The sequence below is a fragment of the Leucopleurus acutus genome (assembly GCF_964270905.1).
Source record: "Leucopleurus acutus genome assembly, chromosome: 9".
Lineage (NCBI taxonomy): Eukaryota > Metazoa > Chordata > Mammalia > Artiodactyla > Delphinidae > Leucopleurus > Leucopleurus acutus.
In genome coordinates, this window is record NC_139144.1 from 31,189,331 (window position 1) to 31,217,237 (window position 27,907).

Genomic DNA, 27,907 nt, shown 5'->3' on the forward strand with positions numbered 1-27,907 from the left:
AAGGTAGAACCCAAGTAGAATTTGGAATCAAATACTGAATAAACAGTATATTTGCCATGAGCATTGTCTTCAACAAAAATACAAATAAAATTTTGATTTTCATACTTTTGGCTAGTAGAAGAAATCAGAAACATTGGCTAACATAAAATGTTGGATTAGAGATCTCAGAATCACATTGCCTGAATACATTTTCCTCCCCAAACAAAATTCCATCTCTATTAAACGTTAAGATTCGGATGGTTTTGAAAATTGTCAAGTAAAGGGAACCATAACCATAGTGTTTTGTTTGACTCCTAGCCCCCATATTTCTTAAATTATACCATGAGCAAACTTTTCAACTCACATTTATCTATCTTAACTTTTTTCCTCTATCTGTAAAATGGAAATAATTCTTCTTCAGTAGCTGAACTGACTCAGTATTTGTAAATAATCTTACTATGTCAATTTCTCTGAATATCTGGGTCCCACCTTGTTCCTATGATCAAATCCCTTCCTTAAACCTCCCTTTCCTGGGCTTCAGGCTAGTTGTATTACGTCAGTCCTTGCATCGATAATCTACTTTACTTGGTATACTGGTTCCTCTGAGACTTGACTCTTATCTTTTCCTTATTAGTACTCTTTGGAACCTTAGCCTTGTGTCTCAAAATCTTACCACATCACTGAGACCTTGTTACCTGCTTCTGGGCCTCCTGATACTGTTTATTTGCCTGTCTGGATCTCCAAATCTTGCTGGTACCATGTCAAGTTTCCCAGATCACCTAGTTATCTCGGGATGAATTTCTACCAAATACTGCCAGTGATTATTCAGTCCAAATCCAGGCTCTGTATGCCCAGCTGGATTGTGTACAGTGTAATAAAGTCACAGATATGGGTTCAATGTTCGTTCCGGATACTTATCAGGTGTTTGACTTAGCCAAATTACTTCATTGAACTTTATTTTCTTCATTCTCACAATGATGCTTTATATCTATGCTTTATGTCAATCTACGCTTTAACAGTCTATGATTTATATCTAATTAATGTAGAGAGAGTTGGTTATAGAAATATGGAAATTATGTAGATAAGTATATTAAATTAACTGAGCACTGTACTAAGCTCTTTAGAGGAATAATAATGATCATTTAATGATTGCCATGATTTCCATTGAAATGACTTGCTAAGCTCTGAGAGTTTATTCTGACTCCAGAGATGTAATAACTACTATGATCTACTTTATACTAATATCGTAAATATTAAAGCACTTGGCGTAAGCCCTGGTATCTAAGTGTCAACTCCACCTTTATTTGTAGTTGAGTTTAAATCAGGCAAGATTCCCATTATGCTGCGAGTATGTAATATGTAAGTGTATTCTCTCTTTGGCTTGTCCAAGTTAACAAAGCACATACTGTAGTATTAACATTAGGTAATGTTGCTTTTCTTGTGCTGCATCTGTGCCTTCCTTATACTCTACTTATATCGCAGATGATTCCTTTCTATTTCATACTCCAAAATTTGCATATTTACCAAAGCACTACAATGAGTATATTGCAGATTCAATCCTATTTTGGGACTATTGAAATTAACATGATTTTAAGCTGAGGTAAAATTAATGTGAACTGTACAGTTGACATGAATTATGTGAATTAACTGTGCATGGCTGCATGGCTTTCCACGGGGACTGATCTTTGTTGCTTGCAGTTAATACAAAGAAAGTCTCTTAAATTGCTTTTCAAAAGCAATTTATTTATCACTTGGCCTTGGAATAAAATGGAATACTATTGACTGACTACCCAAGTCGATGCTTTTAGAACTTACTTCTACTACTACTAGATACAAAGAAAGTAATATGCTTAAATTCTTCAAAGATGAATATTGGTGTCAAGAACTGTGAAGCGTCTGAGCAATTACTTGACTTGAAATCTATCAAGTAAGTAGGTCCTAGTTTCATGGATGCTGGCAGAAGACACGAGACTCCTGGGTCAGAGACAAAGACCTTTATTAGTCATGGCAGAGCAGGCAGTGTGAGCTTCATGTTTGTGTTGGTTCCCCTTGCTCCCAGGTCCTTCAGGGGTGACACAAATAGGCACATGCAGTAGCTTTTGTCACAGCTGAGGAATCCCAAGATTAGGGAAACTGAATCTTTTATAAACCTGCCTGGCCTTAGCTCTGGAGAAGGTCATTGTTTTTATTGTGCTTGATGATACGAAAGAAAGAAAGGAAGGAAGGAAGGAAGGAAGAAAGGAAGAAAGAAAGAAACTTGTTCTTTGCTCAAGAGAGAAACACTATAGGGCTGTCTCTTTCAGGGATCTTCACAGTACAAACATCCTTGAAAAGACAGTTTGGAACACAGGTCAGCAAAATGTACAGAAATACAGACCTACATAGAATTGTTTCCCAACAGTTGGTCACTGGAACATTCTTTGATTTGATTTTAAGTTATACCTTGATTAAAATTTAATTGTTCCAGTTGGTCACATCCAAAGTGAAGAAATTTATTTATCTTGGTTTTGGGGAATAATCCACATGGCTACTCTTCTTATCCCCAATAATTTTCTCTAGCATTCTGAACAAATAATTCCAGAAAATATGATTCTACTTTGAGTATCCTTTGCAGATAGTGGTGGCATGCTACATAATAAAATCTGTGGTGAGGTATACACCAGGAACACTTAAAGGTAGAATCTGTAGGACAAGATAAATGTAAATTTTTGTGGTTAGCGTCCTTGGCACTGGTTTACTCATTCAACCCATATGTCTATTATATATTTTAAATATGTCCAACACAATTGTATATATGCTAAGAATACTATGATGAATGAAACAGGAAAAAAGTTTCTATCTTATAGAATTTATAATCTAGTGGCACAAAAGTAAATAGTACCATCTCTGGCATCCAAAGAAATAAAAATGATGCATTTCCCTTCTATATTCACCCACTCTCCTTTTCTGCTTTACTTTTCTTCTTACTCGCTAATTGTGTGTGTGTGTGTGTGTGTGTGTGTGTGTACCTAATATATAAAACTTATTTACTTGGCACGAGGGCAGGGATTTCCATCTGTTTTATTCGATGCTGAATCCATAGGGTATAAAAATGTTCTGACACATAGTAAAGACACAATAAATATTTGTGGAATACATACTTAAATGGATAAATGAAATAGATTTTCAGGGAGTAAAGACCTCCAGAGCAGAACTTCCTAAAGATCACTGGAATGGGGAAAGAAGAAAATGATAGTGGCCATTTGATATCAGATATGACATATCCATATATTACCAGAAAAAAGTCCTATTTTTGGAAACTTTATTGGGAGCTATAATTCCTCTAACACTGGATATATAAGAAAATAGGGAAGTATAGTTTATTACTTTCAATGGAGCCACATTTATATCTTCCAGACTGGTGTAGCAAAAAATGGTTTCGCATATAAAAGTGTTCATGGAACTTCTTCGGACAGAAGACAGATCTAAAATTCAGCCGGGTGTATAGAAACAAGACACTGTCTTAAAATATGTCTTGATATACATAGACCAGGGCAATCCCTCCATCGTTAGTTTTAAATCTCAGTGGAAGGCAATTAACTTAAAGGTGTATGAGAGGCTCATCTGTAAACATATTTAATTAAGACTTTTCTATGCCAAGAAGGTTATTATGCCAATTCTAAATTCATGTTTTTAGCTTTTTCCTCACATATGCCAGTTGGCCTTGAGTAGAAAAATTTGAGTTAAAATACATTTTGCCATGGTACCAAAAAACTGGGCTTTTAGGATTGAAAAGGGCTAAGAAAACAGTCTTACTTATAATGCATAATGCATAGTTTTAGAAATAATATTCTAGAGGAATGCAAAAGAGGACAGAAGTGACTCTTTACAAACCAACCATCTAAAGGACTTTTTGAAATTTCTGTAACTTGGCTAGATTCAGTAAAAAGAAAAGGTTTCAGAAAGCTCGATGTTGTATATATTTTCATTTTATAAATAAGAATATGTGTGCCTTTTTAGTTTAAAAATCACCATCTGCCATGAATACCTTTGCTACTACATTTTTCTAAGGAGGAAAGCAAATTCTCATTCTGTTTTATCTTTGATTTCAAGAATTTAAAATCCAGAATATCCATTTCTAAGAAAACTTTGTTCATGTCTTGTGACTATCCTAAAGTATTCATTAGGCAGTAGCTGGGACGAAGTAAAAAAAAAAAAAGAAAAGGGAATAAACTAAAGAAAGATCTTTATTTATAAACAGTGAGAGTCTTTACAGGTTGATGCTAAGAATTTCTCAAACTCTAGGGAATAAATGGAACAAACCGTTTCAGGGTGGAATAGGTTTTAGACTCAGAAATAACATCATCCATTACAGAAATATTAGACAATCAATAAGAAATACCATTTTTAAATACCTAAAACCTCTAAAGGTTTTTATTTAATATTTTAATTTCAATCTACAAAAAGAAGGGGCCATGTACTAATACTAGAAAGGCACAGGAGCTCATGACTGATAGGACTTCTTTTCCCTATAATTTTAATGGCTTTAATTGATAATGGAAACAGTTGTGATTCTAACATAGCTCAGTTTATAAACGAATGATGTGTAACAGCCTACATTACTTTGACTAAGTTATACAAAAATAATTGGTACAGCAAAAATGCATGAGTTAATATATTTTGCAATCTAGGTATAATGAAAGGAAGATTAAAATATCGAAATAAAAATGTCTTTTAGACTCCTCTTTTATTCATTAGGAGAAGATTATGCCCATTGATAGCCATCATGGTTTTCTTGTCTAGTCACTGGTACCTCTTTCTAGAATTCTAGTTACTTATGAGTAGTGGGTTGGCCAAAAAGTTCATTCGGGGTTTTCCATAGCATCTTATGGGAAAACCCGCACGAAATTTTTGGCCAACCCAATATTTATCTGATGGTCAAAAAAATTATTGTATCCTTTAACTTGGTGAGCGTTTCATAAAAGCACACACATGCTACTGGAGAAGGTAGAGTCTTTCTAAGAGGGTGCTGCTTGGTTGAATCCACGTTTACCAGGTAAGTCAGAACTCCCCAAGAGAGTCACAATGAGCAACTACCTGGAAACTACAACTAACATCACTTTGCAAGTTTGGCGATGTAATTACTACCTTCCAACCAATGAATACAGTTCTCCTCTTTAACTTGGGTTGATATTGGGAAGTGGCAATGGGGCAAGAAGAAGAAAGAAGTATAGGCTTTGGAAAGATTTGATCCTGAAACTATGCTTATGTGTAACAGAACTTACGAAATAAGTCCTCCAGTGATGGAAAACCAAAGAGCCGTCTCACCGCAGCAGCGATCAGAATAACACTACAATTCTGGTAAACCCTTAGAACGCCTCTTGTATAAATGCTATTATTTATTTCATACAGAGCTCTTTGAGGCAGGTACTTATCATCACCGTTTTCTAGATGAAAAATATACAAGAGGAGGTTTATTTAGCTTGACTTTGTTTCACATATTTTAAGCCAAAACGTGCTGACTCAAGATCACGGAGTTCAGTTATTCTCAGTTTGGGGAACAGTGGGAAGGACACTTCACCCCTGATCCTTCAGAGGTCTTGGCCAAATTGCACTTGGGCTGCTTGAAATCTACATATACCACAAGTCTGCCCAAAGTTTCACAGAGGAAAATGCATTAATTTAATATTATTTTATATTTAGATCCCCATCCCCCTTCAGTAAAGTTATGTTATATACTTGTAATACAGTTAGATTTTTTTTTGTCATAGCCTGCATTCTTTTCTAGGATCTCCTGATCTCCTGAATATTTTTTTGTTAATTTGCATATGTTTAGGTTCACTCTTTGTCTTATGAAGTTCTATGAATTTGGATATGCATGGTGCCAGATATCTACCATTATCACGGAAGAATTTCACAACCTAAACCTCTCCTGTGCTTCTCCTTTTTGTCTCTCTCCCCATGAACACCTGCAACTGCTGATTTTTTCTATAGCATCTATAGCTTTGCCTTTTCCAGAATGTCCTACAAATGGAATCACATAGTATGTAGCCTTTTCAGACTGACTTCTTTCTCTTAGCAGTATGCATTTAAGGTTCCTCCATGTCTTTTCATGGTTTGATAGCTCATTTCTTTTTACCATTTTTAATTTTCTTTTATAAATGGAATAATATTCCATTGTGTGATGTACCACAGTTTATCTATTCACAATTAATGACATCTTGGTTGCTTCCAATTTAGGATGATTATGAATAAAGCTGCTGTAAACATCCCTGTGCATGTTGTTGCATGGACATAAATTTTCAACTCAATTGGATAAATATGTAGGAGCACAATTGTGGCATCATATCGTAAGGCTGGCCAAATTCTCTTCCAAAATGGCTGTACCATTTTGCATTCCCACTAGCAATGAACGAGAGTTACTGTTGCTTCATATCTTCCCTAGCATTTGGTACTTTCAGTGTTTGGGGTTTTGGCTATTTCTAACACATACATATATTTGTCTCTCAGTGTTGTTTTCATTTGCAATTCCCTAACGACAAATGACGTTGAGTATTTTTCATATAGTTCTTTGCAATCGGCCTATCTTCTTTTGTAAGGTTCTGTTCTGATCTTTTACCCACTTTTCAACTGGGTTGTTTTCTTATTGTTGAGTTTTAAGATTTATAGAATTCAAAGCTCTAAATATCCCCCAAGTACTGCTTTCACCATATCCCACAGATTTTGATAAGCTCTATTTTCATTTATGTTTAGTTCAAGATATTTGCTAATGTCTCTTGAGATGTCTTCCTTGGCCCGTATCTTATTTAGAATCATGTTGTTTAATGTCTAAGTAGTTTTGGATTTTCCAGCTATATTTCCATTACTGATTTCTGGTTTAATTCCTTGTGGTCAGATTTATTTTAAGTTTATAAAGGTGTGTCTGATGACCCAGAATGTGGTTTATCTTGGTGAATGTTCCATGTGAACTTGAGAAGAAAGTATTCTGCTGTATTAGTTGAAATATTCTATAAATGTCAATTAGATCTACTTGATTTATGGTTCTGTTGAGGTGAACTCTTTCCCACTACCTTAACTGCCTTCTTGATCTGTCAATTACCAAAACAGGGGTGTTAGGGGTTTTTTTCGTTGTTTTTTTTTATACTAAAGGAGTTGTAAGTATTAACATAGTTATATAACAGCAGAGAGTGAGAGTTAAATTCCCAAGAATTTACAAAGCTGGATCTCTGCTCACGAAATCTACTTGACACAGCAATCACTACTCTGTCAGTGGTGCTTAAGTTTGAGTCTTCATGACCCTCTTAGGAGGCCTTGATTCTCCTGCTGCTGCAAATACTTGGCAAACAGTGTCACCGTCCTCTTCAAGAAGAGGCAGTAGAACATGGTAATAAAGGATATAGAGACTGAAGGCAGACTAACCTGATTTGAACCCCAGCATAGACAAGGCATGTGAACCTCATTTAACATCTCCATGCTGTGGTTCCTTCATGTATAAAATGAAAATTGTGATAGTGTCTAACACTATCAAACTGGGTGGCTGAGGGGATTAAATAAGTTAATACGAGTAGAGTTCTTAAAACACTTGGAACTAAAGAAACACTATATTTCTAGGTAGCTAGAAGACATTCTCAATCTCTTTCCCACTTGCTAATTTTACCACAGAGCTTGGAATTCCAAAAATTCATTCTCAGCCCTCCTTATATTTAGAGAGATCCACTGATCTACAGGGGGCTCAAAAGAAAATCACTTGCTCTCCTGATTACACAGAGTGTTGAGATTAATACTGCCCTTCTCCATCCCCTTCTACCAACTTAGAAAGCTGACATGTTGGCTCAAGCTGCAGCAGGGCAAGGCCAAGACAGTAACTCAGTCCTCAGCATGAACATCATTAAGAGCCAACAATGGCAAATTCCTGCTTCTTCAACAAGAAAAGTAAGTCCCAATCTGTCAGAGACATGGCCAGTTCAATGCCAACACATACACTAGTATAACTGTCGCAAATAATGCTACCTACTAAAATGATTCTCTAGGGCTTTCTAATACCAAGCGCTGTGCCACATATTTTATATGTGTTATATTTAATTCTCACAAAACACTTTGGGATAGGTACCATTATGTCATTTTAAAGACGAAGACACTGAGGCCTAGGGAAATTACATCAAATTACCAAACTTGTACAGTTAGTAAGCAGAGGAGTAGAGATTTGAACAAAAGTTTGACTGCTTTTTACCAAGTTGTTGACAATTATGATATTCAGCTGACCTGTAGATACAGGAAGCAACTTAGATGCAGGGAAGGAAAGCATTTGAAATTACTTTCATAAACTTAAATAGAGAAGTGTTTAGCAATTAAAGGAAAGAGACGTTTTGCTCTCATAAATTACTTATATAGCTATCTAAACTGATCAAATTGATGAACCTTTGTTCAGTTTTCAAATTCTCTTTGCCCAGAGTAAAATAGAAAAATGCTGCTTAACTTCTAAGTTCAGTCTTTGATGGGAGAAACCAATGGTTTGTGTCTGAAGGCATTTTCTGTAGCATTTGTGAATGGGTTAATGGTTGAAATGCAATTCCTAATTGTCATATGTCCACCCACTGCTATTGTTATAAACTTTGTGGAAATTCCAAGGTCTGGTATGCTAGGAAGAGGAACTTTTTTCTTTTTTCTTTCTCAATTGGTATTTATACTTTCAGCACAAACAGGATAGACACAGATTTATTCCATTGCAACAGAATCTATTCCCATCACTTTCTCATGTCAAATGTGCGACTCTGTTTTGTGCATAAGATCACAGGACTAAACATTCTTACCTTTATAGGCTATAGCCTTTCCAAAAGTAGTCTGAAACTTGAAGAGATCTGTAAACATTTATGTAGGAATCATAACCACAGCCCCAAATAAACAAACATAAGAAACCGTTGGGGTGGCTCGTGAAGTTTAGAACAATAATAAATGTGCTCAGATTGCTACTGGGAGATAAAATAATAACAAAAGCAGCTACAAAATTAAATACGATGTTTCTCCACATGGTTGCTTATGTTTCCTTCAGAAGTAAATTTAACTCTTTTGTTGTTGAAGTAGTTATGTATTTCTGGATCAAAAACCAAAAGGTAAAATGAGAATAATAATTTGTACAGATGTTATACATATACTGTGATCTTAGGTAATATAGATCATAATGACTTCTGTCAGTACAGTTTTGTTCCTTTTGAAGGTTTAAGTGTTGATGTATTCTAAATACATAGAACTAAATACAAATGAAAAAGAAATGCAAACTTCCGCTCATTTGTCCTAAATTTTTCTCATTTCTTTTACTCGTTCATCCTACAATTACTTCTATGGCCTCTGCTCTTACAAGGAAGTTGAGGGAACAACAAAACCACCATCACAACTCATTCTTTTCAGGTAAAGGTTTGCTATCTAGGATGAAGGATGAGTTATGATGACTGGGAAAAATAACATGTGCTAATGTGTAATCTAGCATAAAAAAGAAAGAATAATAGTTGTAGGCTTTCAGGGAATAGAGAGTTCAATGAAAGAATGGAGGCAGAGAATGAAGGATGATGATGCAGAGGAGGAAGAATGTGAAGTGGGTTTAATTCTGACAAGATTTTTATAGGAAAAAATGGAGCACTTCCAGTTTTGGGGAATCAGCTTCAGAAATTCTGAATGGCATTCCCTCTGAGGCTTTGGACCCATCTCTCTCTCAGCAGCTGTAGCCACACAGAAAAGACTTATCATAGCAGGCCTGAGGCAGTTGTCTACAGAAGGCCTGTTTGAGGGTTGGCCCTGGGCTGGCGTCTGAAAATTCCGCCTTTGAAATATTTGATACAGCGATAAGGTTGTTTTGCCTGCCAAGGGCATGGAACACCTGCTTTCCTTCTGGGAGTCTGAAATTTCATTGGTTATGACTCCCTATTTGTACGTTTGTGACCATTGTCCAAGAAAAACCTTGGACCCTGAATCTCAAACAAGTTTCCCAACACAGACACATTGCTCAGTAAAAAGACAAATGCTTTTCACTGCTGAAGGTGGGGCTCCCTTAGAGCAGCCTCTCTCCAGGCGGAGAGCATAGGAAGCTTATGCTTGGATACTTCCAGACTCTGCCTGTGCTCTTTTCCCTCTACTATAGTCCTGCTCTGTATGCTTGCTCTGTTGTACTGAGTACAAGTTCTGTGAGTCCTTCTAGGGAATAAGTGAAGGTTTGTATGGTCCCTGCGTCCTCAAAATATCAGTCTGCCAGCCCCCTTCATTTTTCACATTTTTTCTTCTCCTTACAGTGGACAACATATTGAATCATTTCAGTACAACTCAAGCATCACTCTAAAGTGGAAAGAACGTGAGAGATTATATCACTGCCCTACTTAAAGTCCTGCAGTGGGTTCCCATATGACAACTGTTGTCTGCTGACTTTACCAATAATTCCCCGAGTCATATACATCTCTCCATCTTTCCTTTGATTCTCATGCCCCAGCCACAGTCACCACCTCCTCCCAGTATCTCAAAACACCAACTTTTAATTTTTATCCTTTATCTGGGATCTCTACTCATACAATTAACTCTTTCTGAGAGATTCTCCGCCAACCTCTTCTCCCCAGGTATCCACCATGCACACATTTAAAGCTGTGGATTGTTTTCTCCCTGAGGTCTTAGTTCAAATATCATTCTCTGAGAGAGGGCTTTTTTGACTACCCAGTCTTAATTAGTACTTTCTCTTCTCTGTTATTTGCTTTCATAGCACTCTACTTGTTTCTCTTGTCATTTTTCACTGTTTCTAATAATATATATAAATTTTTTCCTTTTTAGTTTTGTGCCTTTGCCATTAGTCTATAAATTCCATGAAGACAGGGATGAGTCCAGTTTGCTAATCCTATAGACTTAGCCCCTAATCCGGTAGCCTAGCACAGAGAAGGCATGAAATAGATAGCTATTAAACAAAAATTTTAATTGAAATATAAGAACTGGATATGGCAATATTATTCAAAGCAAAAAGACAACAGGGAGGAGAATGAACTGTAAAAACCTTTAGACAGAAGAAAGTGTATCTGATTATTCATTTAAATTCTTATCATTCTGGCACTTTAGGGATTATACCAATTTTACTCTTATAAGTAGAATAAAGTGTGTGTAATTTGCTGGGTACTCTTGAACCAAAGCCATGATATTTAAGGAGTCTTATCTAGTATTAGATAAAATACAGAAAAGCCAAGTGTAAGCTGAAAGAATAACATCTCTTCCCTAGAGCAAAGTGTGTGAGAATGTATAGGGGGAATCGTAAGGACCCTTATCTAGTGAGCTTAGATACGTCCAAGAGACTGGGGGTTTCATCCAAATGCAAATTTCTCTCTAGGCTCAGTTTAAAGTTTCCACTAAGGAAACATCTGAATCATCTAATTCAAGAATTGATTCAAGTTTATCGTGACCTAAAAAAGATTGAAAATCAATTGATCATAGTTATTTATGTACTTGTATAAAAGTCTATCTGGTGCCACGGGTTTTGATTTTAACAGTCGGCCCCAAACTGATTACGGGTAGCTTTCCATGTAGGTCATTTACCTAAAAGGCAAGTTTCACAAAAACTTGTCAGTAAAAAAGCTGATTCATGGTAATATTTTGAATTTTAAAATCTTTAATATTTGTACCCCAAATTATGAAGTTTTTGGAAAAGAGTTTTCGGGGTTATGTTTTTCATTGGTAGCAATTGTTATCAAAATCTTTCCGAATACATAAATATATATAAACTGCTCATGTACTTGTTAATACAATGTATCCATAGAACAGCCTTATATAGCTCCAAAGTTTAGGTATAAGTATGGTCAAATCTAGCAACTTTGACTCATTTTGCTGATTTTTAGCCAAGGTAAGATAAGAAACTACATCAAGCCAGTATTCAGGAAACTGTTTAAATATTTTGTTTAAAATAGTTGGTTTTGCAAGGCATACCAACTGTATCAGAGGATCTGTCTTAAAAATTGTTTAAAAAGTTGGAAGCGTGCAGCTGCCCTTGCTAAAGAAATGCTTTGCAAAGAATAATATTTATGTAGTATGCACCATACATACATTATATGATTCACTAGACACAAAGTGGGCACTCAGGTACTTGCTGATTATTTAATTTATCCAACATAACCAAAAATATATTTTGGGACGATAAAGAATTCTTTTTTTTTTTTTTAAGGGGGAATGGCAGATTGCCCCACTTCGTTTGACGTTAAGGAATATCAAATCAGAATTCCAGGATATCATACATTTATACTCAAAACTGGTTCTAATATGTTCATTAGAATGCCTTCTGATGAATTCAGTGCTGGTTCTTTTTTCTCCTTTTTTTAAGTAAAAATATCCCCTCTACTCATAAGCTAATTGCACATTCAATCAAAGAAAATTATATGAAGCAAATTGTTGTTTCTTCCTTCTCTGAGTGAAAGCAAAAGGGGAAGCAAAAAACAGAGAATCACAAATTGCTTTTTCAGGTAGTCTCAGGAGGGGAAGACTGAATCAAAATTGAAGCCAGCTGGTATGAAGAAGCTAGCAGACAGGATTCTGGGATGGAGTAGGGAAAGGCTCTGGGGCCAAGCTCCAGGCATTCCAAATCCAACTCCATCCATTCCTAGCTGGGTGTCTTCAACAAACTTCCCAACCTCACTGAGCCTAGTTTCTTCCTCCACATAGTTGGAAAACCACACACAGGTTGAAAAACTTACCTGAAGACTTAATGAGATAAAGAAGACTATTTTCTGATACATATAAGCATTTTAGGCATCAAACAAAAGTCAGATCCTTTCCTTCAGCCTCAGACAAGTCACTGGGCTAGAGAGATTTGCACAAACTCATCAGTTTTTATTCTAAAATGAGTGGCATCAATCAGAGTTAAGTTTTACCTATTTCCCTCTTTTCTTCCTTCTTTCCTTCCCTGTTATAAATAGAGTTAGAAAGGCAGTTAAAAAAGGATGAGAAATAAACATAACTGGTTTTTAGATTTATATGTATTATTTTAACATTGTGTTTAGTCCATTTAAATCCACTTATTTAAATAGTGAACCTTAGGCTAATTTCTCTTAAATACAGAATTGTATATCTACTTTCTCAGTAACTAAAGTGCATCTCTAGGTTAATATGGCCAAAACCGAATCCCCAAAGCTGGTCACACCCAGTCCATCTCAGTATATATCACTGTCATCTACATACGTGCTCAGCCAAAATCTAGGACTCATCCTTATTTTTCTTTTTTTTCCTTATGTCTTCTCAGCCTCAACATCCAAACAAGTATCATCAAACTAACCTTCAAAACATATCCCAAATCTGTTCTCTTCTCTTCAGCTCCATTACCAATCTCCAAAGCCATCATCATTTCATTCTTCTTTCGTCATCATTATTTTATCATCATTTCTTCCTAGTTTACCAAAGAAACCTCCTAACAGGACTCCTTCCTGTCAGTACATTCTCCACAGGAAAACCTGAGTGATATTTTGAATGTATAAATGCTGGCGCCCACCTACTTAAATATCTCCAGTGGCTTTGCCTACAGCTTAAAATACAATCCAGATATTTTACACATGTGAATTCTTACCTAATCTGTCCCCGCCTACCTTCTTGACCTCAACTCACATCACTAGAACAGTGATTATCTAACTGTTCCTCAGACACATTAGGCAATTTCAAAAATTTAAACTATTTGATAGACATTTGTTTCTCCCTCAAATGCTCCTTTTCTCAATCTTCAAAAAGCTATTTCTTTTCTCTTTCTGACTTACTTCACTCTGTATGACAGACTCTAGGTCCATCCACCTCACTACAAATAACTCAATTTCATTTCTTTTTATGGCTGAGTAATATTCCATTGTATATATGTGTATGCTAACACATATATATGGAATCTAAGGGGAAAAAAATAGGTCATGAAGAACCTAGGGGCAAGATGGGAATAAAGACACAGACCTACTAGAGAATGGACTTGAGGATATGGGGAGGGGGAAGAGTAAGCTGGGACGAAATGAGAGAGTGGCATGGACATATAGACACTACCAAACGTAAAATAGATAGCTAGTGGGAAGCAGCCGCATAGCACAGGGAGATCAGCTCAGTGCTTTGTGACCACTTAGAGGGGTGGGATAGGGAGGGTGGGAGGGAGACGCAAGAGGGAGGAGATATGGGAACATATGTGTATGTATAGCTGATTCACTTTGTTATAAAGCAGAAACAAACACACCATTGTAAAGCAATTATACTCCAATAAAGATGTTAAAAAGAAAAAAAGCTATTTCTTTTTGACATTCAATTTGAGCCCTTCTTCAGAAGGGCCTTGCTTCTAAAGAAACTACCTTGAAACTGTTGATGGCGTTACTGATTTTGGATTGTCTGCCTGACATTTGTCAGCCTTGGTTAATTGTCTGTGGTTGTTTTGTTTTTTGCATACCCCCGACCAGAATGCAAGCTCCATGGACAATAATAAAGAATTAACAAAGGTTGAATGGAGGAAGGAAGAAAGAAATGAATAGATGAATGCATTATTCGTTCTATTAATTTTTAAATCCTTTGAAGCTTAGATGGTGTATTTGCTGTAGTACCTGGCAAAATATTTTGCACATATTTGGCAATCAGTGGATATTTTTGATTGGAATAAAATGTTCCATGTCTCCTTTATTTCTGAGGAAGGAATTTCAGTGCAACCCTGTTTTCTTACACAACGTACATTATTTCCAATTTTAGCATGTATGCTGCTGGGCTGAGAACAGGTGTGGCATTTCAGACAACTCTACAATTGTATATTTTATACTAACATAAATACAATGAGTATTTTATAGCAATGTAAAAAGTAGTTTTTATGTTCAGTGACATGTGAATATATCTGCAGGAATTTAGAGACATTGTGAGTTATTTCACTGTACTTTCCTGTTCTGAATGAAGTCCTACAGTTTACAGGTATTACTTCAAGACTATTTAAGAGATGTAGAGGGAATTGGGATTACACGTTTAGCAAAAAAGTCAGAATTTTACAGCTAGAAGAGATCTTAGAGATCGTTAAGTTTCATCATTTATTTCTTACATCAAGAAATTGAGGATGAGAAAAGTTACTGGTTTGCCTAATAAATGCTGTGTAACTTAGCAAATTATCAAGTTAGCAAAGTAGTAATTAGAAAAATAGTTAATTAAAAAAGGAAGAGCTTGGGGTTTCCCTGGTGGCGCAGTGGTTGAGAGTCCGCCTGCCGATGCAGGGGACACGGGTTCGTGCCCCGGTCCGGGAAGATCCCACATGCCGCGGAGCGGCTGGGCCCGTGAGCCATGGCCGCTGAGCCTGCGTGTCCTGAGCCTGTGCTCCGCAACGGGAGAGACCACAACAGTGAGAGGCCCGCGTACCGCAAAAAAAAAAAAAGGAAGAGCTGGATAAATAGTAAAGTAACAATACACAGTTCACAGCAGTTTATATCTTCATTTAAAAATTAATCAGATTTGTGTTACAAAAAGCCATTCCAGTAGTTACTCCTTCTCAAACATTACCAACTTTAACTGTTTATAAACAGAGGACTATCATCTTCTGAGATTCCAGCACAAGTCTTCAGGTTACACCTGAAGTTTCTAAAATTCCACCAGTTTCTAAAGTTTGCAAACCAGACCTGATTGGCTTGAAATTAATGACTTTTGGATTTGTATGCCCTGTGTTGTTGTTTCTGTTTTTTGTTTGCTTTCTTCTCCTGATCAGGACAAATTACAAGTCTTCAGGTTACACCTGAAGTTTCTAAAATTCCACCAGTTTCTAAAGTTTGCAAACCAGACCTGATTGGCTTGAAATTAATGACTTTTGGATTTGTATGCCCTGTGTTGTTGTTTCTGTTTTTTGTTTGCTTTCTTCTCCTGATCAGGACAAATTACATGTATAGTCCATTAACCTTTAGGAAATAGTGATATATAATATTGATACATTTAAGGATGTACTCTTCCTGGGCCTCAATTTCTATCCTATAAAGGGGGGATCTCAAAGATATGGCAACATGATCGAAAAAGCAATAAGTTTCACTGTGATTCCCTTGTAAGGGAACTGGAAAAAATCATTGTAAAAGGACCATATGGGGCTTCCCTGGTGGTGCAGTGGTTGAGAGTCCGCCTGCCGATGCAGGGGACACAGGTTCGTGCCCCGGTCCGGGAAGATCCCACATGCCGTGGAGCGGCTGGGCCCGTGAGCCATGGCCGCTGAGCCTGTGCACCTGGAGCCTGTGCTCCGCAGCGGGAGAGGCCGCGGCAGTGAGAGGCCCGCGTACCGCAAAAAACAAAAAAATAAAAAGACCATATATTTTAGCATTCTGATAATCAGGTATAAAACCAAGTTTTCTCAAAATTTTTATTGAGGAGAAATAACATTACACGGACAAGTAGTTTATAGCATATAATTTTTCAGAGACGTAGTCCAGTATTCTTCCCAGCTTGTGCCTTTCCATTCTAGTTCATCAAAGTCTTTATAATAGTTACTAGAGTCTCAGTTCAGAGGAGATCAGCTCTGCCTGGACCTCCCTCTCTTTCTCCCTCTCCTCACTCTCTCTCTCTTTCCTCCCTGAATCTTTTTTTGTTTTTTTTGTTTGTTTGTTTTTTTTTGTAGTTGTTGGGAACAACAAAAGGATTTTCTAAGACATTTATTTTTGTGGAGTGTTATTTAACTCAAAATAGGGCTCTTTTGGAGTCTGTGTTGGAAAAAAATGGTTATTTCAGTGAATGTATGCTAAATAGATCAATTAACTTGAAAAGAGGAGAAAGAAGTAATAGGAATTGGTTGACGCCTAAATAATTATTGCAAAGCATCATCAGAAAATAGCATTAAACTAGGAAAGTGACAAACATCCTTTGATCTCAGCTTTCATTCAAGGTGAATCAGGACCAGTGTAATAAATCACCCTAAATACCTCTTGTAAGTGGCCACTGCTAGAGGGCAGGCTCTGTCTCTCATCACATACTGCCTGAGGTAAAAATGCACAATCACGGTGGAGTCCAAAGTGTGGTAAGAAGGTTCTACCTCTTCCCATGCCTGTAGAAAATACAGTTAACTTATAAGTAGTGGTAAAGTATGGAGAATCGAACCGTGTTAAACTACATGTTCTCTCCAATTTAATACAAGTAACCTAATTGCAGCAACTATCTTAGAAATTCTAACTCTGTGTTAAAAACTATTAAAATAAATTGTAAGATATTCTTTCTTGCTTGAATGGAAGCTATTCAAGGCCATATCTTGTATCTAGTATAATCTTGTCATTCTTGTGGCGCCACTTATTCTGCAAGATGGTTTTTTTAAAAAATTCCATTAAAAAAGAAAAAAAACCTGTTTTTCAAGCGTAGGAGTACCTTTCCATTTCGCCCTGAGCCACAGCCAACTTCCAAAGTGGTTATTTATGTTCGATTAAAAAAAGTCATATTCCACTAACTTGGGGAAAAACAAACTTTGATATTTGGTTTGAAATAGCTTTCTTTTCCATAATTTAAACTCTCTCACACACACATATACTTTTTTTTAAACTTTAGTTATTTTTAACATCTTTATTGGAGTATTATTGCTTTACAATGGTGTGTTAGTTTCTGCTTTATAACAAACTGAATCAGCTATACATATACATACATCCCCATATCATCTCCCTCTTGCGTCTCCTTCCCACCCTCCCTATCCCACCCCTCTAGGTGGTCACAAAGCACCGAGCTGATCTCCCTGTGCTATGTGGCTACTTCCCACTATCTATTTTACCTTTGGTAGTGTATATATGTCCATGCCACTCTCTCATTTCGTCCCAGCTTACCCTTCCCCCTCCACATGTCCTTAAGTCCATTCTCTATGTCTGCATCTTTATTCCTCTCCTGTCCCTAAGTTCATCAGAACCTTTTTTTTAGATTCCACATATATGTGTTAGCATACGGTATTTGTTTTTCTCTTTCTGACTTACTTCACTTTGTATGACAGTCTCTAGGTCCATCCACCTCACTACAAAGAACTCAATTTCCTTTCTTTTTATGATTGAGTAATATTCCATTGTATATATATGTGCCACATATTCTTTATCCTTTCATCTGTCAGTGGACACTTAGTTTGCTTCCATGTCCTGGCTATTGTAAATAGAGCTGCAATGAACATTGTGGTACATGACTTTTTTTTGAATTATGGTTTTCTCAGGGTATATGGCCAGTAGTGGGACTGCTGGGTCGTATGGTAGTTCTATTTGTAGTTTTTTGAGGAACCTCCATACTGTTCTCCATAGTGGCTGTATCAATTTACATTCCCACCAACAGTCCAAGAGGGTTCCCTTTTCTCTTCACCCTCTCCAGGATTTATTGTTTGTAGACTTTTTGATGATGGCCTTTCTGACTGGTGTGAGGTGATACATCACTGTAGTTTTGATTTGCATTTCTCTAATGATTAGTGATGTTGAATATCCTTTCATATGTTTGTTGACAATCTGTGTATCTTCTTTGGAGAAATGTCTATTTAGATCTTCTGGCCACTTTTGGATTGGGTTGTTTGTTTTTTTGATATTGAACTGCATGAGCTGCTTGTAAATTTTGGAGATTAATCCTTTGTCAGTTGCTTCATTTGCATATATTTTCTCCCGTTCTGAGGGTTGTCTTTTGGTCTTGTTTATGGTTTCCTTTGCTGTGCAAAAGCTTTTAAGTTTCATCAGGTCCCATTTGTTTATTTTTGTTTTTATTTCCATTTTTCTAGGAGGTGGGTCATAAAGGATCTTGCTGTGATTTATGTCATAGAGTGTCCTGCCTATGTTTTCCTCTAAGAGTTTGATAGTGTCTGATCTTACATTTAGGTCTTTAATCCATTTTGAGTTTATTTTCGTGTATGTTGTTAGGGAGTGTTCTAATTTCATTCATTTACAGGTAGCTGTCCAGTTTTCCAGCACCAGTTATTGAAGAGGCTGTCTTTTCTCCATTGTGTGTTCTTGCCTCCTTTATCAAAAATAAGGTGACCATATGTGCATGGGTTTATCTCTGGGCTTTCTATCCTGTTCCATTGATCCATATTTCTGTTTTTCTGCCAGAACCATACTGTCTTGATTATTGTAGCTTTGTAGTACTGTCTGAAGTCCAGGAGCCTGATTCCTCCAGCTCCATTTTTCGTTCTCAAGATTGCTTTGGCTATTCCGGGTCTTTTGTGTTTCCATACAAATTGTGATATTCTTTGTTCTAGTTCTGTGAAAAATGCCAGTGGTAGTTGGATAGGGATTGCATTGAATCTGTAGATTGCTTTGGGCAGTAGAGTCATTTTCACAATGTTGATTCTTCTAATCCAAGAACATGGTATATCTCTCCATCTATTTGTATCATCTTTAATTTCTTTCATCAATGTCTTATAGTTTTCTGCATACAGGCCTTTTGTCTCCTTAGTTTTATACCTAGGTATTTTATTCTTTTTGTTGCAATGGTAAATGAGAGTGTATCCTTAATTTCTTTTTCAGATTTTTCATCATTAGTGTATAGGAGTGCAAGAGACTTCTGTGCATTAATTTTGTATCCTGCTACTTTACCAAATTCATTGATTAGCTCTAGTAGTTTTCTGATAGCATCATTAGGATTCTCTATGTATAATATCATGTCATCTGCAAACAGTGACAGCTTTACTTCTTTTCTGATTTGGATTACTGTTATTTATTTTTCTTCTCTGATTGCTGTGGCTAAAACTTCCAAAATTCTGTTGAATAACAGTGGTGAGAGTGGACAACCTTGTCTTGTTCCTGATCTTAGAGGAAATGGTTAAAGTTTTTCACCATTGAGGACAATGTTGGCAGTAGGTTTGTCATATATGGCCTTTATTGTGTTCAAGTAGGTTCCCTCTATGCCTACTTTCTGGAGCATTTTTATCATAAGTGGGTATTGAACTTTGTCAAAAGCTTTTTCTGCATCTATTGAGATGACCATATGGTGTTTCTCCTTCAATTTTTTAATATGGTTTATCACATTGATTGAGTTGCATATACTGAAGAATCCTTGCATTTCTGGGAGAAACCCCACTTGATCATGGTGTATGATCCTTTTAATGTGCTGTTGGATTCTGTATGCTAATATTTTGTTGAGGATTTTTGCATCTATGTTCATCAATTATATTGGCCTGTAGTTTTCTCTCTTTGTGACATCTTTGTCTGGTTTTGATATCAGGGTGATGGTGGCCTTGTAGAATGAGTTTGCGAGTGTTCCTCCCTCTGATATATTTTGGAAGAGTTTGAGAAGATAGGTGTTAGTTCTTCTCTAAATATTTGATAGAATTCACCTGTGAAGCCGTCTGATCCTGGAGTTTAGTTTCGTGGGAGATTTTTAATCACAGTCTCAATATCAGTGCTTGTGATTGGTCTGTTTATATTTTCTATTTATTGCTGCTTCAGTCTCAGAAGGTTGTGCTTTTCTAAGAATTTTTCCATTTCTTCCAGGTTGTCCATTTTATTGGCATATAGTTGTTTGTAGTAATCTCTCATGCTCCTTTGTATTTCTGCAGTGTCTATTGTTACTTCTCCTTTTTCATTTCTACTTCTATTGATTTGAGTCTTCTCCCCATTTTTTTCTTGATGAGTCTGGCTAATGGTTTATCAATTTTGTTTATCTTCTCAAAGAACATGCTTTTAGTTTTATTGATCTTAGCTGTTGTTTCCTTCATTTCTTTTTCATTTATTTCTGATCTGATCTTTATGATTTCTTTCCTTCTGATAACTTTGGGGTATTTTTGTTCTTCTTTCTCGAATTGTATAAGTTTAGGTTGTTTATTTGAGATGTTTCTTGTTTCTTGAGGTAGGATTGTATTGCTCTCAACTTCCCTTTTAGAACTGCTTTTGCTGCCTCCCATAGGTTTTGGGTCATCGTGTTTTCATTGTCATTTGTTTCTAGGTAGTTTTTGATTTCCTCTTTGATTTCTTCTGTGATCTCTTGGTTATTTAGTAGTGTATTGTTTAGCTTCCATGTGTTTGTATTTTTTACAGATTTTTTCCTGTAATTGATACCTAGTCTCATAGCATTGTAGTCAGAAAAGATACTTGATACCATTTCAATTTTCTTAAATTTATCAAGGCTTCATTTGTGACAGAAGATATGATTTATCCTGGAGAATGTTCCATGAGCATTTGAGAAGAAAGTGTATTCTGTTGTTTTTGGATGGAATGTCCTATAAATATCAATTAAATCCATCTTGTTTAATGTATCATTTAAAGCTTGTGTTTCCTTATTTATTTTCATTTTGGATGATCTGTCCATTGGTGAGAGTGGGGTGTTAAAGTCCCCTACTATGAATGTGTTACTGTCGATTTCCCCTTTTATGGCTGTTAGCATTTGACTTATTTATTGAGGTGCTCCTATGTTGGGTGCATACATATTTATAATTGTTATATCTTCTTCTTGGATTGATCTCTTGATCATTATGTAGTGTCCTTCTTTGTCTCTTGTAATAGTCTCTATTTTAAAGTCTATTTTGTCTGATATGAGAATTGCTACTCCAGCTTTCTTCTGAATTCCATTTGCACGGAATATCTTTTTCCATCCCCTCACTTTCAGTCTGTATGTGTCCCTAGGTCTGAAGTGGGTCTCTTGTAGACAGCATATATATGGGTCTTCTTTCTGTATCCAGTCAGCTAATCTATGTCTTTTGGTTGGAGCATTTAATCCATTTACAGTTAAGGTAGTTATCGATATGTGTGTTACTATTACCATTTTCTTAAATTTTTTGGGTTTGTTTTTGTAGGTCTTTTCCTTCTCTTTTGTTTCCTGCCTAGAGAAATTCCTTTAGCATTTGTTGTAAAGCTGGTTTGGTGGTGCTGAATTCTCTTCACTTTTGCTTGTCTGTAAAGTTTTTAATTTCTCCATGGAATCTGAGTGAGATCCTTGCTGGGTAGAGTAATCTCGGTGGTAGGTTTTTCCCTTTCATCACTTTAAATATGTCCTGTCACTCCCTCTGGCTTGCAGATTTTCTGCTGAAAGATCAGCTGTTAACCTTATGGGGATTCCCTTGTATGTTATGTGTTGTTTTTCCCTTGCTACTTTTAATATTATTTCTTTGTATTTAATTTTTGATAGTTTGATTAATATGTGTCTTGGCATGTTTCTCCTTAGATTTATCCTGTAGGGGACTCTCTGTGCTTCCTGGACTTGATTAATTATTTCCTTTCCCATATTAGGGAAGTTTTCAACTATTATCTCTTTAAATATTTTCTCAGATTCTTTCTTTTTTTAATTTAATTTAATTTTATTAATTTTATTTATTTTTTTTCAGACACTTTCTTTTCCTCATCTTCTTCTGGTACCCCTGTAATTCGAATGTTGGTGTGTTTAATGTTGTCCCAGAGGTCTCTGAGACTGTCCTCAATTCTTTTCTTTCTTTTATCTTTATGCTGCTCTGTGGTAGTTATTTCCACTATTTTATCTTCCAGGTCACTTATCCATTCTTCTGCCTAAGTTATTCTGCTATTGATTCCTTCTGGAGAATTTTTATTTTCATTTATTTTGTTGTTCATCATTGTTTGTTTGCTCTTTAGTTCTTCTAGGTCCTTGTTAAACGTTTCCTGTATTTTCTCCACTCTATTTCCAAGATTTTGAATCATCTTTCCTATTATTACTCTGAATTCTTTTGCAGGTAGACTGCCTATTTCCTCCTCATTTGTTTGGTCTGGTGGTCTTTCTACCTTGCTCCTTCATCAGCTGTGTGTTTCTCTGTCTTTTCATTTTGCTTAACTTACTGTGTTTGTGGTCTGCTTTTCGCAGGCTGCAGGCTCATAGTTCTCTCTGTTTTGGGTGTCTGCCCCCCAGTGGCTAAGGTTGGTTCAGTGGGTTGTGTAGGCTTCCTGGTGGAGGGGACTGGTGCCTGTGTTCTGGTGGATGAGACTGGATCTTGTCTTTCTGGTGGGCAGGACCGCATCCAGTGGTGTGTTTTGGGGTGTCTGTGACCTTATTATGACTTTAGGCAGCCTCTTTGTGAATGGGTGGGGTTGTGTTCCTGTCTTGCTAGTTGTTTGGCATAGGGTGTCCAGCACTGTAGCTTGCTGGTTGTTGAGTGGAGCTGGGTCTTAACCTTGAGATGGAGATCTCTGGGTGAGCTTTTGCTGTTTGATATTCTGTGGAGCTGGGAGGTCTCTGGTGCACCAATGTCCTGAACTCGGCTTTCACACCTCAGAGGCAGAGATCTGACACCCGGCTGGAGCACCAAGATCCTGTCAGTCACATGGCTCAGAAGAAAAGGGAGGGGGGGGAGAGAGAGAGAGAGAGAGAGAGAGAGAGAAAGAAAACAAAGTTATTTAAATAAAAAAATTAAAAAGTAATTAAAAAAAGAAGTGAGCAACCAAACTAAAAAATAAATCCACCAGTGATAACAAGTGCTAAAAACTATACGAAAAACAAAAACCAAAAACAAAAAATGGACAGACAGACCCATAGGGCAAATGGTAAAAGCAACACTTTACAGACAAAATCACACAAAGAAGCATACACATACACACTCACAAAAAGATAAAAAGGAAAAAAATATATATATATAAAATAAAGGTAGAGAGCAACCAAATCAATAAACAAATCTACCGTTGATAATAAGCTCTAAATACTATAGTAAAATAAACATAAAATCAGAAACAAATTAGATGCAGAAAGCAAACCCCAACTCTACAGTTGCTCCCAAAGTCCACCACCTCAATTCTGGGATGATTTGTTGTCTCTTCAGGTATTCCAGAGATGCAGGGTACATCAAGTTGATTGTGGAGATTTAATCCACTGCTCCTGAGGCTGCTGGGAGAGATTTCCCTATCTCTTCTTTGTTTGCACAGCTCCTGGGGTTCAGCTTTGGATTTGGCCCCACCTCTGCATGTAGGTCGCCTGAGGGCATCTGTTCTTCACCCAGACAGGAGGGGGTTAGAGTAGCTGCTGATTAGGGGTCTCTGGCTCATTCAGGCTGGGGGACAGACGGGTACGGAATGTGGGGTGAGCCTGTGGCAGCAGAAGCCAGCGTGACATTGCACCAGCCTGAGGTGCACCATGTGTTCTCCCAGGGAAGTTGTCCCTCGATCACAGGACCCTGGCAGTGGTGGGCCTGCACAGGCTCCTGGGAGGGGAGGTGTGGATAGTGACGTGTGCTCGCACACAGGCTTCTTGGTCGCAGCAGCAGCAGCCTTAGCATTTCATGCCCATCTCTGGGTTCCGCGCTGATAGCCGTGGCTTGTGCCCATCTCTGGAGCTCGTTTAGGCGGTGCTCTGAATCCCCTCTCCTTGCACACCCACCACAATGGTCTCTTGCCTCTTAGGCAGATCCAGACTTGTCCCTGGACTCCCTCCCAGCTAGCCATGGTGAATTAACCCCCTTCAGGCTGTGTTCACGCCGCCAACCCCCGAAGCCCAAGTCTCAGCTCCCAATCCCGCCTGCCCCGGTGGGTGAGCAGACAAGCCTCTCGGGCTGGTGAGTGCCGGTCGGCACTGATTCTCTGTGCGGGAATCTCTCCACTTTGCCCTCCACACCCCTGTTGTTGTGCTCTCCTCCGTGGCTCTGAAGCTTCCCCCCTCCGCCACCCGCAGTCTCCACCCGCGAAGGGGCTTCTAGTGTGTGGAAACCTTCCCTCCTTCACAGCTCCCTCCCACTGGTGCAGGTCCCGTCCTTATTCTTTTGTCTCTGTTTTTCGTTTTTTCTTTTGTCCTACCCAGGTACGTGTGGAATTTCTTGCTTTTTGGGAAGTCTGAGGTCTTCTGCCAGCGTTCAGTAGGTGTTCTGTAGGAGTTGTTCCACATGTAGATGTATTTCTGGTGTATTTGTGGGGAGGAGGGTGATCTCCACGTCTTACTCCTCCGCCATCTTGAAGGTCTCCCACACATATAGTTTTTCAGATTGAGAATAAAAAGTACTGTAAAGAGGAGTCATGTGTCACTGCTATGTGTACTATTATTTTTTTAGATTTTAGATTTGAAAAATTTTTTAGAAAAGCCAAAAAAGGAAGTTTAGAGTTCATGTAATTAACTCCTTCACTTCACAAGTGAGGTAACATGTTACAAGCCACGTTGTTGATCCCGCAGAGGAACCAGTGGCTAGCTATTCTGACCTCCAGATTTATATTTTCATCGCATACTTTCCTTCTCTACTGATATATTTGGGAATAAAAGACACAGAACCACTGTCATCAACTGTATTGTGCATATCATTATGGCATCTTGAGTCAGTCGGGCCAGAATTAAATAATAGCCATGTTATCTTTTCTATAGTTTTGATATACAAAAAAAATTAAACTCAGAATAACTCATTAATTTGCAGAAAATTAATGAGTTATTCTGAGTTTAATTTTTTTTTTAATTTTTTAGAACACTGAAATATAACAATAAAAATTTGAAGTGGCTTGGTCCTACTTGATACTGTCACTATTTACATTTAGAAATTGCATTTTAATCTCAGGAGTCAAGTTTTTAAGTACTAATTACCTACGTTAATTTAAGGACACATTTACAGATTAGTAACTTATTGGCAATGAGTTTCAGAGGAAGAAAGAAATTAGAATCTATTGCCAATTGTTGTCTAAAAGAAATCAGGTAAAATCTAAAATTATGTGTCAGTGTGAGCATACGATTATATTTAAATAAAAATTTAAGCAACACATCTATTAAAGAATTTATAATATAACTGATTGCACTTACTATTAATTCTCTTGTGTGACTCATGAACTGTGTTTAAAATAATGTTATGTTTCAACTATATTTTTAGAAAAATATTCTTTATATTTTAAAAAGCAGAAAAGACTGTTGAGAGCAAGAATATGCTATAAAATTGTAAAGTTAGGACTATAGTAAAATCTCTTCCCAGGTGCATGATGCTCTGATTATGAAAATTAAGGAAATAAATAGAAAATATTTTACTGAAGTAAATTTTTAAATTAGAAACTAGAATGGGATGAGAATTTTAATAGAGTGGTGGAAAGCATATACAGCATTTTATTTAATTAATTAATTAATTAATTTTTGGGGTTGCACCAGGTCTTAGTTGTTGCAGGCAGGCTTCTTAGTTGTGGCATGCAAACTCTTAGTTGTGGTATGCATGTGGGATCTAGTTCCCTGACCAGGGATTGAACCAGCATCCCCTGCACTGGAAAGCAGATTCTTAGCCACTGTGCCCCCAGGGAAGTCCCAGTGTTGCATTTTAGACTTATCTTTTTTCTTTTGGTATCTTTCAGAAGTGGGTCTAGAGGATTGTTAAAAGGTATCAGCCCTATATGAAAAAGTAATGTTCTAGGTAGTAACGATTAAGTCAGTCTCTTGTTAAAACAGAATAAGAACTTTATTCTGTCCATAGCATTTTATAAAGCTACTCATAATTTAGGAGCTCAAAATTTTTAACATTTTCAATACTATCTATAAAAGAATGTAAGTTATATTCTGACAGTAGAAGCATAAACTTAAAATAAATGATAACAGAGGACGTTAGTGTCATTGAGTTTTTTGCATTTCCTTAGATCTTCAACTATAATTCATATCGAAAGATTAAAGTATAAATTATGAATTAATAATTTACTCTTTTATTGAAAAATAGGATGTATTTTATAGGAAATAAATAAGATAGTGTACTATGAGTTTTAGTCAGGGTTATGTTGTTGAATGTTTAACAACTGATTTTTTGGAGTAAAAACTTTCCAGATCATTTGCTGATTTCTATGTAAATATTCCCAACACTGCCAGTTTTAGACTATGGACATGGCAGCCCTGATTTCAGAGTTGGGAAGAAAAGGACAGAGCACCAGAGGCTCTCAAGAACAGATGCGTGTCTCTTCTAGCAGCCACTGATTTTTAGCTCACCCTTCATGCTTTTCCATATAGTTAGGATATCTTACCATTAGGTCTAGGCACAAAAATCTAATGTACCAATATGATTTTTGCATTATTGTGTAAATTATATTTTGCTTAGGATGAAATAACCTTTATCTATTGCACTAGTTTTCACTTCACGAAGTTGAGAGCAGGTTTCATACATGACTGAGTTGCAGAGTATCTTCTTGACACTAGTATAATGTGTTCATTGATAACATATTATGATGTAATGTATTCATTTGCTGGAGAAAACTTTGTAGTAAGACTTTATCTTGCATAGGTCAAAAAAGTGGCACCTAGTAAGGAAGAGAAAACCTCGTTTTTACTGCCGTAGGCTTCATATGGATGATTTCTTTTTATCTGTCCCTTCAATGTGAGCATTTCCCAGACTACATTTGACCCTTACATCATCTAATTTTACCCACCCAGAAACTCAGTGCCAAATGTGAGACCTGGTTGAAATAACACTGTGGAATCTTGTGGTGTGAATGTGTTCTGTTTTGTTCTTAACCTTATTTCTTTTGCCTACTACATTGTTAAATATTTTCTAACTTATCATTTTATATATTCTATCAAAGGCCCCTAAAATCACTTTGTGTATAATAAGATAATAAGGAGAGGTATAAGTTAAAAACCTCCCACATAAAGTTGTACTTCATTATTTGTGGATTTCTTGTTTGCAAATTCACCTACTTACTAAAAGATATCTGTGACCCCCAAATCCACCCTTGCTGCCTTCACCGTCATTCATACCGTTCAGAGCATGGAAAATGAGAGTCCTCTGACATGTACGTTCCTAAATGAGGTAGAAAAAGGTGATGCTCTGCCTTCTTGTTTCAGTTCTCATGCTGTAAATAGGTGGCCATTTAGTGGTCTGTTTAATGCCACACTTTTTCACACTTGTGTGCTTTTTGTTGGCGATTTTGCTGTTTGAAATGGCCAACAAGAGTAGTGTTGAAGTACTGTCTAGTGTTCCTAAGCATGAGAAGTCTGTGATGTGACTTATGGAGAAAATATGAGCGTCAGATAAGCTTTGTTCAGGTGTGAGTTGTGCTGTTGACCATGAGTTCAGTGTTCATGAATCAATAATATGGTACATCCAGACCAAGTAAGAGATAAATGACCAATCTGTATGTGAGGCAGCTCTGAAAAGTGTTAAGGTAACATCTAT